Raw genomic sequence first — 15,073 nt, forward strand, 5'->3', positions numbered from 1 at the left:
AATCTTACTCCCACAACTGCTGTTCACACATTGTGCAGCTGCAGCTCCAGTAATGACTTGCGCTGTCAAGTCGCCGCCGCTTACGCCAAGAGCACATTTGAATTATCCATTAAATTCAGGGTGCATGAATTTATGAAAAAGAAGAATTTCTCAGCCCAGTCTTAGTTTGACTTTTCTGCGCTATGAAATAAAGAAAATAAAAGACACTTCAGTTCTTGGCATTTTATCATCGTCACTGAATATAAGAAATAATGTTGAAAAATATCATGCAAATGTGTGTCTTAGAGGCCGATCTTACCCCGCATGGGTATTTCGGTGCGGCTGACAGGGAAGCAAGTTTTTATTCTCAGATGTGGAAGTGGAAAAATGCACAAGTTGTCTGGAGTGACTGTTGTAGGAGTATCACTCGAGTGGGAGCAGGACGTCTGAACGGAAAAATATAACAAACGTCTTGCAGTTACCGGAAAATCTCCTGTAAAAACGGCTGCGTGCCATCTGCACCAGCGTCTCCTGCATGTGTAACATTTTATTTTTTGCTTTGCAATGAGTCAGAGAGGAGGTGAGAGGAAGAGGAATATCAGAGGGCGATGCTTGTCTGAATGCAGGAGCGGGGAAAAGATGCTGGAATCTTATTGTTTCTGTTTGGATCAGGCAGGCTATTAAGCTCTGTACAGCATCCATTTGAGCTCCCAAAGAAATCAAACAAACGCTTCACGAGATGCTTCACACACTCGCAGTGCAAACATATTTTCGGTGATTATGAATCGGATTTCGACAAATTAGGCGCTGGGCGTGCAACACAGCCGAGGTAATCAGTGTTAAGAACGTTACAGTAAATCTACAGCCAGCCTTCGAGCAAAAGCAAGATTGTCATTTTAAAAAGGACCCTCTTCAACTGGACCAGGCGGTGCGTCTGCAAGCAAGGACAATCCTGAATGGTGCCTTTCAATCATCACCCGTCATTGACGTGCTAAAGCCCCCACCCCCCCACCGTTCCTTTGTTATACTGCCTACAGAACTGGACGGTAGCGCCTGAGAAGTTAACATGGCTTCAAACCTTATCCGTCTTCCAAACAAATCCCCGGCTCACCTCTATAGGGCAACTTGAAGCAGTCTTCCCTGCGGTTAAAGCTTCAATTCCATTTGTGCTCTATGCTATCGTGGAATTAATCCCAGCATATTGATTTGGAAACTTGATGAAGCACCAGATTTTTATCCAAAAGAGTGCAGCGTGTTTGGATATCGTTCAGATGGAGGACTATAATCAGAATAATTATTCTGGTTTCACTCCAGCTTCAGGCCTTTTAGTTAATGACACAACACTGATGGCTGGATTTCAGTGAGTCTGTTGCATGTGTGGCAGAGATGCATGTGCAAATGGTGAGTGTGTGTGTGTGTGTGTGCGTGTGTGTGCGTGTGTGTGCGTGTGTGTGCGTGTGTTGGAACAGGTCTGCTTCCCTACCACATTTGCACATTGGTCCAAAAACCGCAAAAAAAAACCCCCAAAACTGATTCTCTCTTTGCAATGATGGGTAGCGAAGCTGAAAGATGATCCGTATCCTTGAACGACCTTGTTTCTAGGAGCCGCAGCCAATAGGAAATCAAACCTGTTTTTGAGAACAGACTTTATGCAACGATATAAAATAATGTGTAATTTTTTACATCGTGAAATGGACGTTCAGCGCTAAGCGCAACTGCTGCGCCTCAGTTTCCTCGCTGCACGTTGTAACAGTAGCAAGGAGCAGGGATTTGTAGTTCTTTTGATGAGTACATTTTACAATTATCACGTTTTTCCCCATCTTGAGTATTCTATTGCAGAAACAAAACATTAGATATTCCAGACCTCACCATCTTTGTTTGAGGAAAATCACCAAAATAAATCAATACAAAATCCCCCCCCCCCCCCCCACACACACACACACACACATCCTGGAAGCCTACTGTATGTGCATTACAGGGAAACATACACACAACAGACATGTTGGCAGTCAACTGCTAATCAATAGGTGTTTATTCATGCGCCGCACATTCCACACAAGAACCAATTCAGGAAACACTTTACAGAATTGACAGCATCTCCTCTGGGTCCCTCGCAGTTCCACGACACGGTGAAATCTATTTTGTCTCGCGTAACGAGCCGTCATTTCCTGGTTGGAAGGAGCTCACTCATCTCTGCACACAAAGCAGGCAGATGTAGCCGCGTAATGATAATAGCGATAGCGCAGTAGCAATTGGTTTAATTCCACGGCGACTTTGCTAGCGCCACACAATAATGATTGGTACACGGCTTCGTTTCTGAAACATCTGTGATGTCATTACGGGCCGATCATTGGCCCGTTGCTAGTAACGGCGTGCGCTGTGTCACGGCGCTTTGCAGCAGATGCAGTCTCTAATTTTTTTCTTGCTCTTAACAAGGGAGAGAAGAAGCAAATATATGAAATCATTAACAGTCTGATCTGTTAGGTGACGGTAACGACAGCCTGATGATGGTTGTTGTTAAATTGGACAAACGTTAGCAGCACTTAATAATCCTGACGTTGGTGATGAAGATGTTAATGAGAGTTAAGAGGTGCTAAAAAGCTCTGCCGCTGTCACCGTTCTTGTACGTGACTTAATTCCTATATCCGTATATATTTTTTATATATACGGATACTATATTGGTACTAAGTAAAGGGGGCATGTGCATGATTAGGGTTGGTTTTACATGAATCCATTGCAATATAAAAAAGTCTGAGCCGTTTATCATCTTTGGTAACTTTAAGCGTTTAACGCTTCTGCGCTTTATCTAAAGTCTCAGCTCTGCAAGTTGAGAAATCTTTCCTCCAGTCTGTCCTGTTGCTGCTTAAAAAACACATCCAACGGTCGGATTAGATATATTTTCAGCCAAAAGCTGCTGGTTCTGATCTTTCGTTTCTAGAAGAAATGAAGGCGAGGTTAATTATTGCTGAGTCTCGGTCCTCGGAGCCGTGTGATCTCTCACTGCACATTTGTAAAGATGTGAATAAAAGACATATGGCACTGGAGATTAAGGCAGTTTTGGCCTTTTGATATTTTTCCTTTAATATACTAGGAAATATCTCATTCACAGTATTTCTCCCCAGCTCTTCAATTACGTACCATCACACCCACATAATTACTGGATGGAAAAGAACATTATGTTTAAAAAGGAAAATCCTGCTGCTTTCTGCTGTTGCTTCACCCTTTATTCACCGAATGAAGGCTTATCGCAATTTTTTTTTCATTTTCGGCGACATTGCGTTTCACACTTAGACTCTAGGGAGCTGCTCTCTGCAAGCCTTTCAGCCCCGCCACAGACGCTGAACCGCTCCGCTGGGAGAGACCAGGGTTAAGTAGCTTGCTCAAGGGCTTCTCATTGGTGCTGATGGAGCCTAGAGCAAGTCTGCACAATCCCATGCCTGCATAATGCATGGGATTGTGCAGACTCGCTACGCCAACTTTGTTTTGCACTTTGTTTTTAATGACTTCAGGACGACGACGCACAGAATCGGGTTAAATCATAGCGGCTAAAAAGACGACACTCGTCATGATAACACGTCTTCCATTTATTGCGACATTTTATTTTAAAGCACAGACTTGCAACACGTCTGTGTAAATGAGGTCTGAAGAATTCAAATGCAAGGCCATTGCGTCGGACAGTTGGAGGCATCCTCCAGCTAAAAACACATTTATTTTAGTTAGCAGCTCAGTGAAGTTATAATAAAAGCTTAACTTCTTTTCTGTGCGCTCATGCAGTAAAACGTATTCGTCAAAGTCCCAACAAGCATAAATTAGTGACTCAGTGAATTTGTGAACAGCGACTTAAAAGCTCAGTCAGCATGTGGGTAAAATATATTTAATCCTCATTTCACTTATAGAGGAGCTAGCCCTCCTTCCGTGGAAGCCTCAGTGTGTGTGAATGGATGAATGTCGGCTGATTTGATCGGTCAAAGCAGATGTTGGGAACTGGTGGGGTGGTTCCGACCGGAGCAGATTGATGGAGAACCCTTAGTTTGTTGAGGCAAACCACGAGTCCGAAAAGTTGCCCAAGCTTATGCAAATCTGTTGACCCTTCTGTAATTGCGTAATGTGTCATGTCTTTGAACCGCTGAATTAATCGATTTTCCCACTCTCTGCTTTCTCGCAGGCAGAGCTGTGTTGCTGTTCAGAGGAGAAAACTTCCAGATATCCATCACTATTAATGAGCTAAAGGTGCGTTCTGACTTTTTTTCCCCTCACATGTATATGGAATCAAAAAGCCTTTAAATTGGTGCCGACATGTCAGGTTCCAGAAGCCTGTTTAGTATTCTGATAAAATACCTTTTCCCCTCCAGACAAGCGAAGACCACCGACAGTGAGATTATATCATTCATTCTTTTTACGCTCATATTTCGTTCTTTCTTTAAGACACTCCCTCCTATTGACTCATCCTGTCCTCATTGTTTAGCATGCGCTAAATCAACAGCTTGCCAGAGAGAACTTGTGAATATGCATGTTTAATATGATCTCATAGCTAAAAACACGGATTTTAATGCAGACGCCCTCTGGGCTATTGTAGCCAAAGTCACCTTATCAGGCGCCTCACATCTCCAATACTAAGCATTTTTTTTCCCATTTGCCGAGAAAAAGTTGAATAGATTAAAGGCAGATCTAATCGATCGGGAGTGTCCTTATCAGTAGCTGCCAGGCAGACGAGCCGATTTCAGAATGGCACATTCTAATCCTTCTGCCGGGTGAAAACTGGAAAAAAGACAAATAGGTAGGAAGAGTGACCGACAGCAGAACAGGAAAGAGAAAAAAAACAAGCCATTGAATATCTATCCTTCGGGAACCTTTATACTGAATAGGCACAAAGTAGGACTTTTGAAGTATTGAGCATCCTCCTCTAACAAACAAATGTACAGCAGACAAATGTGGACATTTAAGATCCTCCTAATTTTTTCTTGGATTAAACTTCAGGGCTGCACATGAAATGTGTCCTCAGTGGCATCTATTGATTCTGCTGATGACTTCTTACAATTCCTTGTTTCAAAAGGTTTAGCTACACAGAGTGCTGATTGGATGTTTAACCTTTTGGCCTCTAAACTGAGATCTGAGCACACATCCCATAATAGGAGGCATTCATGCAGATGACCTCTCCTGTCACCATGATAGCGAAGCGGCAGACAAACTGACAGAGATTTGTGTGAGTGTGTGTGTGTGTGTGCTTTGTAGAAAAAGATATAGAAAGGAAACAAAGCATGCTTATCTGAACCAGCGTCAGGTCTCATCCCCTCCTTCCCTCTCTCTCTCTCTCTTTCAGTCTCTTATTGTACACCCCATTCTCAGATAAGAGCCTTCATCTTTTGGTATAGTTCTGCAAAAAAAAAGGTCAAAAAATGGAACGTTTTCGGTTCTGGGTTTGGAATGGGATTCCTGCGGCAGCCCTGGGCTATGTTCCCCAGTTCTTTGAGTTTATACGAGACACTGAGGAGGAGGACATTAAGAACATTATTTGTTGTTTTCATGAAGTTTCTAAATGACTCTCTTTCAGTATACGGGCATTTCAGCCATGGAGCGTTGCCTCAGCCAAAAGGCTTGAGGCGTTGCAGAATGAATCTCGTCTGGCGGGGGAGCCGCAAACTCTAACGGCACAATTCTCAGCTCTCAAACTCCGAGTTCAGTGAGACACACGCTTGTCATTGCAGTAGTTACGCCTCACAAGAAATAGCATCTCTTTTAGAGAGAGGAAGTGCTGTTGATTCTGAATCGCTTCTTTGGCTTTGTTTGCATGCACATTTATTTAACCTCTGTGCTGGTGGGGCTTATCAGAAAATGGAATGCTTGCAGCGGCATCATTACAGATTAAGTTTAGCTGCAGCAGAACAAATCCAAAGAAGTGAGAATTTCCTAAAAACCTTGCCTTAAGTTTACAACTGCAAATTACTCAAACCGAAGCACATTAGAAACCCACTCGCCAACTGAAAAATCTGTATTTTGATTTATTAATAATAATTTTTAAAAAACACGCAACTAGAACAAATGCATCGCTCAGGCCACTTTCTTTGCCCAACTGCGCCCCATTTGTGCATTTGATGAGTTCCGATGTGGTCTTGTTATTTAGCGGGATTACACAAAAAACAACAAAAATTAGTTCAACTAAATTTGGTTGAAGGTTCAGGGAACAATGTGTCGGTTAATGTTATTAAGATAGAATAACATTAAGACACGGGACAATTTCCAAGTTTTTACCTGAACGTGAACTTGGAAAGATGGGCCATACATCATCATCATCAAGCTCCATAAACTTATGAAACGGTGCGCCGCAGCCTCACACTCTGTCAAAAGCGTAGAAAACGCTGTTGAAAGTCGTCAACGATCACACTCATATATCCTTAAAAACGTGACACTAATGTATGTCTGGAGGGACGGATAAGGAGCAGGAATCAGGGAGCAGAAGATTCCCTTTCCAGGGATCTGCACTGACACACACACATTGAGTTTTAATGCCCTCTAACATTATTGATTACAGAGCAGTCTGACTGATTGAGAGGTAGATATAGGACGGAAAGCATCAATAAAACCCTCTGGAAAACCAGGGGAGACATTTAAAGACGTTGTCCTCTCCCCACCCACTCACACAAACAGGATTTAATTGTTCCAGAGGACCAGTCAGCTAGAACAACTACACTTTGAGGTTCCATGAGAAGTCCATTAAACCCAACTTCCGACTGACTGACTCAAGGCTGTTCCTCTGCAAAGCTGCCAGTAACCACATTGTAAGACTTTACTGGCAGCAAGGACTTCTTCTTCACAGTTTCTTGCCGTATTTTCATTTACATAAAATAAAAGTACAGTAATAACTCTATCTTAGCTGCTCCTGTCCCATTTGACATTTGTCTCGCTCGTATATTGGACAGTGTCACTTGTGATTGTTTGTTGCGAGGCTGGAGGGCAATCGAGAACATGTGAATCAGCTCTGGGGACACAGTCCCCATGTGGGGGGACAGTCGTACCTGCTGATTGTGTGGCTGCATCAGAAGGCCAAACAGGCTGCAGACATGGCTTTCCTGCTGGGGAAGGAATCAACGGTGTAAATATCAGGAACGAAGGAAGCGCCTTTAATCGACGAGCGCTGTTGCCACCGTCGCTTCACTGGAATCGGCTGAAGCTTTCACCTTCTTTTGGGTGTCTTTTGTAACATTTGCCATGTCATGGTTTAGGGCTTATCCTCCTCCTGAATAAGTGCATCAGCTTAATGCCTGAAAATGAACGTGAAGTACATCAGACGACTCAGGTGCTTTCAGCTTAAGATCATTGTCAGATGCACAAAATCCAACGTGAGAGCAATATGGGACATAACGCAAATGTTTTCCCATTTCATGGACTTCTAGAAGTCTTGAACTCCTCCCTCTTGCGCGGTTAGAACCCATCGCCTTCAGATATTGTCAAATCAGCCCGGCAGTCTCTAAATGCCGTGTCAGAAAACACCGTCGAGTCGAAAGGAAAGAAAAGGCAAACCTGATGCGGCTTTTTTCTGGCAGGAGCGATTTAGCTTCTCTTTAGGAGGCACTTTGCATTTCTATGTTTGACTTCCTTCCTTCCTTCGGGCAGAGCAGTGGAGCTATCCGACACCACAACGAGATAGAACAGTCGCATTTTAGAGTGCCGGATTGTCCCCGTGTCAAAGTGATTTGTGTGAAATCCTGTCCTAGATGTTTGCCACATCGCTTCACAGGTGTCGATGTAATCATCAGGACTTTGAGAACAATGAAATGAAATCAGTTGACAGCGTTCAATTTGAGCGATTAAGGGATCTACTGCTGGGAGATAATGACATCTCTGAATGGAGGGATATTACTTTTGGTTGGGGGATACAAGAAATATGACATTATCCTTTAATATAAGATTACAGGCTTGGCTTGATCAACTCGGCCTATATCGGCCTAAAGCCACCCACAATAGATTTCCATGAGAACTAGAAAAAAAAAGAAAAAAAAAATTGTGCCCTAAATTGAATTTTTAGACATTGGATTATTTCTTTTCAGAAATGTTAAGATACATTTCCCTCCTCCCTGTACGCAGGCTTTCATTTTAACTCTGGCCCTCATTTGTATTTGCTGCTCCGCAGCATCTTGATCAACCCTTCAGGATTCATTTCTGTTCTGCATCTCGTGTCGTGTCCTGCCCTCTTTCTGTTCGTCTGTCTATACGTTAGCCTTTCATTACAAATCAAATGTAAATATCCCCAAAGCATCATCGCACAGCTGAGAGCCTCGCTCAGCAATGCGAAAGAAAGCCGAGGAATGGGATGAAGGATGAGCTGTTAAATGCGTCTGCCGTGAGATTACCATGCATCGCAAAAAAAAAAAAAAAACTGCAAGGAGGGATGGAGGGCGAGGAAGGAGAAGGGAAAGAGGGAAAATTGGGGACAGTGGGAATGCAACAAGGATGTAAATATGGACGAAGATTATCGGCAGACGGGAATCCTAAAAGCACAAAGGGTGACTGAGAGGGAGGAAACATCAACATCAGTAGAGAGCAGAGAGCATGTCAGAAGGCAGCCATACCGGAATACAGGAAGATAGAGAGAGAAAACAAATGTAAGCCCCTGAGGATTAACTCTCTCATTTCTCTTTGTGGAAGAATGCAAAAAGAGGATTTCCATCTCTATCCTTTCAGCCTCCCTTTGATTCTCTCTCTCCTTCTGTCTCATATTCTAATATCCTCCATCTGTATGCGTGACGTTGGAACAGACTCGACCAGCTAGCTAAAGCGTGAACACGCATGGCCAACCTAGCCGGACCCAAAAAGCACTCGTTGCTTCCCTTGTTCTCGCTGTCCCAAACTGCTTCAGTTTACGACCCATTATTCGGCTGCCCATAATGTGCCTCATTTGCGGTGTACTTGAACGCAGCATGAATCCTTTCTGTCTGAAGTAGAACGGCTGCTCAACCTTTGCAATGTGGGCCAATAGCACAGCCAACCACATCACTTATGTGGTTGGTTTAATAGGCTGCACTAATAAGATGAAAGGGCCTCCCGCTGATCAGCAAATGACACATTGTGGAAGTCACTGGACTTCCACAATTCAGTAATTCACAGCTTTCACGTGAAAACGGCTGAACGGGAGACACTATTTAATGTCTCCGAAGGCGCCATTCTGGCTCGTTTTTAGAGCTTGCACACAAGTTCTCTAGTTTTGTCTTCACCTTTTCAGAAATGAATAGAAATAAATACACTAATGTGAAAGGCGAGAAGACAGGATGGAGAGATGGGTTCTACTCATCTTTTTTTTTCTTTTAAGTCATATTTTTCAGGTGATTTAAACAATGACTGATCTTTCATGATGACCATGCATGTGTAGCTTTATGTTTGTGATCTAACTTTGGTTCCTAACTTGCCGACAAGTGTGAGGGTGGCAGATGGTTTCACGCTCCGGCCACGGTGAGTGTACTCGTGGTGACCTCACAGATCTTAAGTATGAATCACTTTTTTATGTTTGCCTTCTGTCCTCCTTTTTCACGCAGTTATGTGTGGCCTCTTTTTCTCTCTCTTTTTTTTTAAATGGTCGTCTGTCCCAGCTCCCACAGCCTTTAAGAATCCTAAGTATTTGATCTTTCCTTGCACCTCAAATCAATTCCAGACGCCACTGTTTCCTGTGCCCCCCCCCCCCCCCCTCTCTATTTTTCTTCCTCCCACACATGCAAACAGAAATGAAGTGAGAAAGACAGAATGAACAGGCGTCAGCTTTTGCTTGCTTTTCCATCTAATAAATTCTTCAAACCTTTCACCCCCCCCCCCCCCACACACACACACACACACATCAGGATTTGTGCGTGTGTTTGTGTCTATTCTTATGATTGAGCATCTCCTCCCAGTGACGATTCTCCTGTGCTTATCTTGGCTCGTCTCCCGTCACCCTCATCTGTCTTTTTATCTCTCGCCGTCTCTCTCAGACTAAAAGGTCCGGCTGCAATGTCATGAATCTCATGCGTTGGAGAGCATATGAGACGGCGACCTTCGAACCCCCGCGGGGTCTTAAACGAGTTGTTTTTGAAGCACCTCGTTCGTTAACCATATGTGAAGGTGTATACACACGGAGGAGAGGACAGGATGATTGATTCTAGACATTTGCGAAAGCAAGAATGTAAGAGTATATCTTGGCTACGTCTGGACCACGTAAAGATGGAAAACATATTTAAACTAGAAAAGCACTCTGAGAGCGCAGACCTCCGCCAAGCAGCTCATTCCCCTCTTAATTAGATTTACACCATCCATGGTGATGTGGATCATCATCAAAAACATAGCGTCCTCGGCTGAGGTAAAACATATTCATTTTCCACTCTGATATAAGTCCTCTGCAGGATTGCACACACGGATCCTACGGGACTGTGAAAGAAAGAGCAGAAAAGAGAGAAAAGAGAAAAGGAAAAGCAAGGAGGCATGAGGGATGCTCAATCGGGGACACTCCGAAAACCAATGAGGGCCATTTCAACAATTAGTACACAACATTGCCTCTTTTTTTATGTTATTTAATTTCCATACTCTAAAGTCGCCATAATGTAAAGTTATTTCCAATTGTCAGGAGTGAATGGCCGAACAGTCAAAGTTCCGTCCGAAGCTAATAAACGCTGGTCAGTAGGTTAATTGGAGATCGATTGTTACACCTCCAGTTTGACTTTGTCTCATCGTGTTTGTCTTCTCTGGCCGCCCAGTCAGCAGAGCCGATGGGTTCCCTCAACGACTGGTTTTCTGCACACAGGATTTGGGGTTGAAAGGCCAAATCGTTAACAGCAGCAGCCATTCATTTTCATTTTCCACTCCCAAATTCGTCATCCCTGCACATTGGGGGGAATTTTAGCGAGGCTTTTCTTGTTTCTGAAAGCTACAGCTGAACTTGATTGTTCTGAGAATATGGAAGTCTGTATTAGAAATGATTCATGAAATTTAATTAGGCGGCAGCTGTCGCTCTAGATACGACCAATAGTAAAAGTAATGAAACTAAAAATGAGGGTCCTGAAACCAAAAACTAAAATTCAGAATGGCACAAGACAAGTTTGCCTAATTATTATCTTATTAGAAAAAATATTGTTCTGACTGAATCACAAATGAGTTTGATTCTCAGAAATAGACGCTGTTAAGCAAAAGGAAAAATAAACACGGTAAACTGAGTTTCTTATAATTTAAATTAGTTTGAACAGCGTCATGGCGCTCTGGGGGTGAAATAGATTTCCATACACAATGGCAGCTTTAACAAGAGATTTGTTTATTATTATTTTTTTTGCAGCACCAATAATTACACTGTAATTTCTTTCTCTGAATTGTAGTAATGACATTTCTGAAATCATTACACACACCAAGGTGAATGTCTCTTAGCCGTTACTCAACAAGGATCCAATAATATTATTGACCAGTTGTTTTTAACGATGAACCGGCCTTACTGCGTTTCCCCGCAGACACGGGGAAACATACAAACTCCACACAGATCGGATTCGAAACCCGGTACCTTCTTTCTGCGAGGTGACAATGCTAACCACTACGCCACTGTGCCGCCCCAACATCAATTGTATTGAACGGCAATTACACTACATGAACTAATTCATATCGTTTAAGGATCCATGTTCTGGGCACAGATTAGTGCGAGAACATTTAGCAATGACTTCCCTTCCAGGTTAAAAGATGTTAATGTTATTATTATTAACATCAACGTGTGGTTGACACACAGGTGCTCTGTGTGTGTGCGTGTGTGTTCTTTGCATTCCCCTTCAGCATGTCGTTGTGCTACAAATTTGTGACTTGAGCGTTGGGCTTGACCTCCGAGATTCATTTAGGAACATTAGAGGACTGTGTGTGTGTGTGTGTGTGTGCGTGCGTGCGTGTGTGCGTGCGTGCGTGCGTGCGTGCGTGGGCGGTACAGCACTTGATCTTCACTAATTGTTTAATCAGCATTATCCACACACGGGCACACACTGAACAATTTCAAAACTTACAGCAAAAATAGCCATGCATGCACACACAGACACAAGAAAAACTGTTTGCACCAGCGTGAGTCGGTGGATTTTCCTCTCATTAATACTTATCTCTATGAATGCAGAGGAATCTTTGTAGCCCTTTCTTTGTAATCGTTTCACCCAACATCCACACACACACACACACACACACACACGCGCGCACACACAAACACACACCTATTAGTTCCTCTAATTGAAAGGCAATTAAGCCTCAGGTTTCCTGATGCGAGCTAAACGCTGGGTGTCTGTTTCCCACAATGCTCTGTTTTTAAGCTTTTAACAGACCACAAAGAGCTCTGCAATGAAATGGGACACCCAAAGGGCACCTTAGTACACCTCCTCCCTCTCCCTCTCTCGCCGTGTGTCCATCTGAGCCCTCCGTTGCTCACTTTGAAGTCTGCGGCTTTCCTTGAAACCTTTTAACAAGCTAATAATAAAGATGGCAAGAACGACTGATCAAGAATACTGCATTCAATTATTCCATTGCTCTCGTCTCCCTCTACCTCCATCCTCCTGCGCTGCGATTGGTTCGTTTCACCAAACCATCATCTTGTTGAATCTCTCCTTGCCTAACGGATCATTTGAAGGAACCAGGCATTCAAAGAATAGAAAACACAAATTACAGCTTAGTATTTAAAGGAATGCTGGTCTGGGAATTGAAGGGTGATTTATACAGTAAGAAAAACTATACGAGCAAAAGTATCGCCTTATTGAAGGGTCGACTCCACTGGCTGGATTCTCTCTCATGTGGCTGCAAGTTTCTCCTCCTGGCAATAGCCAATAATTATATGTCTGTGTCCTGCTCGAATGCATCGCCTCAGCCTTGCTTTTAAAGCTGCGCTGATCGGTTTCATTCAAACAGTTTACTTATAGCATAAACATGTCTTCATGATGTCTTGATGCAGTGATCCCAAAGCAGTAAAAGGGAAATTCAAAAGTGCAAATCTAATGGAAAATTAGATCTTAGAATAAATTCAAAGTTAAAAGTCCATATTTGTTTATACATTTTTCACTTTTCCGAGCATATCGGAATGCTGCCCTACCATCTTGGTTCTTGTCAGAGCAGACTTGCCACCATTGCGAAATGACACCAGTGTGGCAGGGACAATGGACGATGCTGTGAGGACACAGAAGGGACGTGTGTCGCCTTCAGGGGGCACCGTGGGAACAAGCAACACATTTTGCATCCATTTCCTGTTCGTGTCAGTCCTACATAATCCTTTCAGCGTTGAGGCTTGGAGGGCAGTTCATCTTCAGGACAGAAACAACAAGGGTGATTTATACAGCAAGACATCAACTTGCCAGAAGTGACTCGTTTCTGGTCCTGTCACTCCAGTTTAAGGACATTTTCTGTTGCTACGACAGCAGCAACACTGTTGGTCCATCCGTGACGTGCCGACACAGATGGGGATATATAGATCACATTCGTCCATGAATTACCTTTATTATTACTGACCCCAAGAGAGAAAATGAAAGAGAAAGTTGGAGTGGAAGAGGGGGGGGAAATGTTTTTTTCTTTTCTTGGTGGTTTCCAGCCATTTTCCGCTGTTGCTTTAAAACGGCTGTTGGAGGTTTGGCTCAGAGAGGAGAGAAAAAAAAAAAGGCTTTGCAGGTCAGCCAGAGAGAACGACTGAGGGAGAGGAAGGTTCGATGAAGGAATAGATGTCGAGACAAAAAGGGGATCGACATCAGCAGAAAGAGCACCACTGCCAGTTGTTCAGTCATTATGAAGACCCGTCTCCCGGATGTCTAAGGCAGAGAGACGCACAATAAAAGAAAGGCCTCTCAGCGGTTGCCACAACAAATAGCTTTGGGGAAACACTGTTTCAACATGTTTGTCGAGCTCCAAGTTTTAGGTTTCAATCTGTCAAAACTGTGTCAAAGATGAGCTCACTTTGCCAAGTCATTTCAGAGAAACTTCCAGAATGCTTCGGTTTCTAAAGGAAGAACGCAAACGTTCAGGTTTTAGCTCTAGAACCACAGCATTTCATCACACACGTCTGATTAGACAGCCTTAAAAGTAACAGTCTTGAGAAGCAGACATTTTTTTTGTTCTGGGGTTAATCACAGTGATTGCGGCCGGGGTTCCATTACAGCCAGTCCGAGTGAAGAGGCAGAGCACGAAACACAATGAGACAGAGGAAGAAAGATATACATATATAAACCCACCGAATCAACCTTTCAAGAACCACAGGGAAAAGTAAATAAGATGGATGGGGGAGAAGGCGGGGCTGACTCCAAACTATCAGCCAACATCATGAAATGGCGTAATCTTACGTGAAGGAAACGTCAGCGTCCTGAACTCTGAAAGCATGCGGTGCCGTTTGTCACTTTGAGAATGTGTCGGCCTTCGTGTTTAGGTGCTCCAGTGGTTTGACCCGTGACTCACGCATGTCCCTGACTCCTGAGTCGTGTGTTCCGATACAGGAAGTGGTCTGGCCAAAAGCCGCGCAACGGCCGTCACGACTGTTTCTTCACGTCTACCTCGTTCTGGTTGTTAAGGATCTCAGTAAAGGACAATAATTGAATTGAGAAAAATATATGTAGAAACAAATGTCAGTTATGTTGTAAACCTCCACAATGAGACTGCAAGTAATTCAAACTTGACCTATTTTAAGTCACAATTGATATATTTCATCATTTTTGTTTGACGTGTTTGATAGTTTTTAGACAAATGACTAGAAGCAGGATGTCAGCCTGTTTGGCAGAAGCAATTTGCTTTTGGGTTCCGTTATTTTTACTTGTTAAATTAAGCAGACACTTCATTTGATAAATGTCAGTTTAAGAGTCTGTTAAAAGAACGTTGTCACAGTAGTCACAACTGGGTCGAAAATGGTTTGGAGGGCTGGTCTTATAACTGCTTTCAATTTTTACTTTACAAATGAATCAAAATTTCCTCGTGTACTTAACTTCTCTCCTGTTTTGGTCTTCGCCATAAAGGATTTTTTTTTTTGCGTCCTATATTTGTAGTTATATTTGATCACATCAAGCAGCAAACTTACCGAAGAAGTGATCATGACTAGAGAGCGCTCAGGCATAAAACATATGGACGATGGACAAGCAGATATGCATACCGATCAAAA

Source organism: Brachionichthys hirsutus, chromosome 7 (genome assembly GCF_040956055.1).
Source record: "Brachionichthys hirsutus isolate HB-005 chromosome 7, CSIRO-AGI_Bhir_v1, whole genome shotgun sequence".
In the NCBI taxonomy this organism is placed as follows: Eukaryota; Metazoa; Chordata; class Actinopteri; order Lophiiformes; family Brachionichthyidae; genus Brachionichthys; species Brachionichthys hirsutus.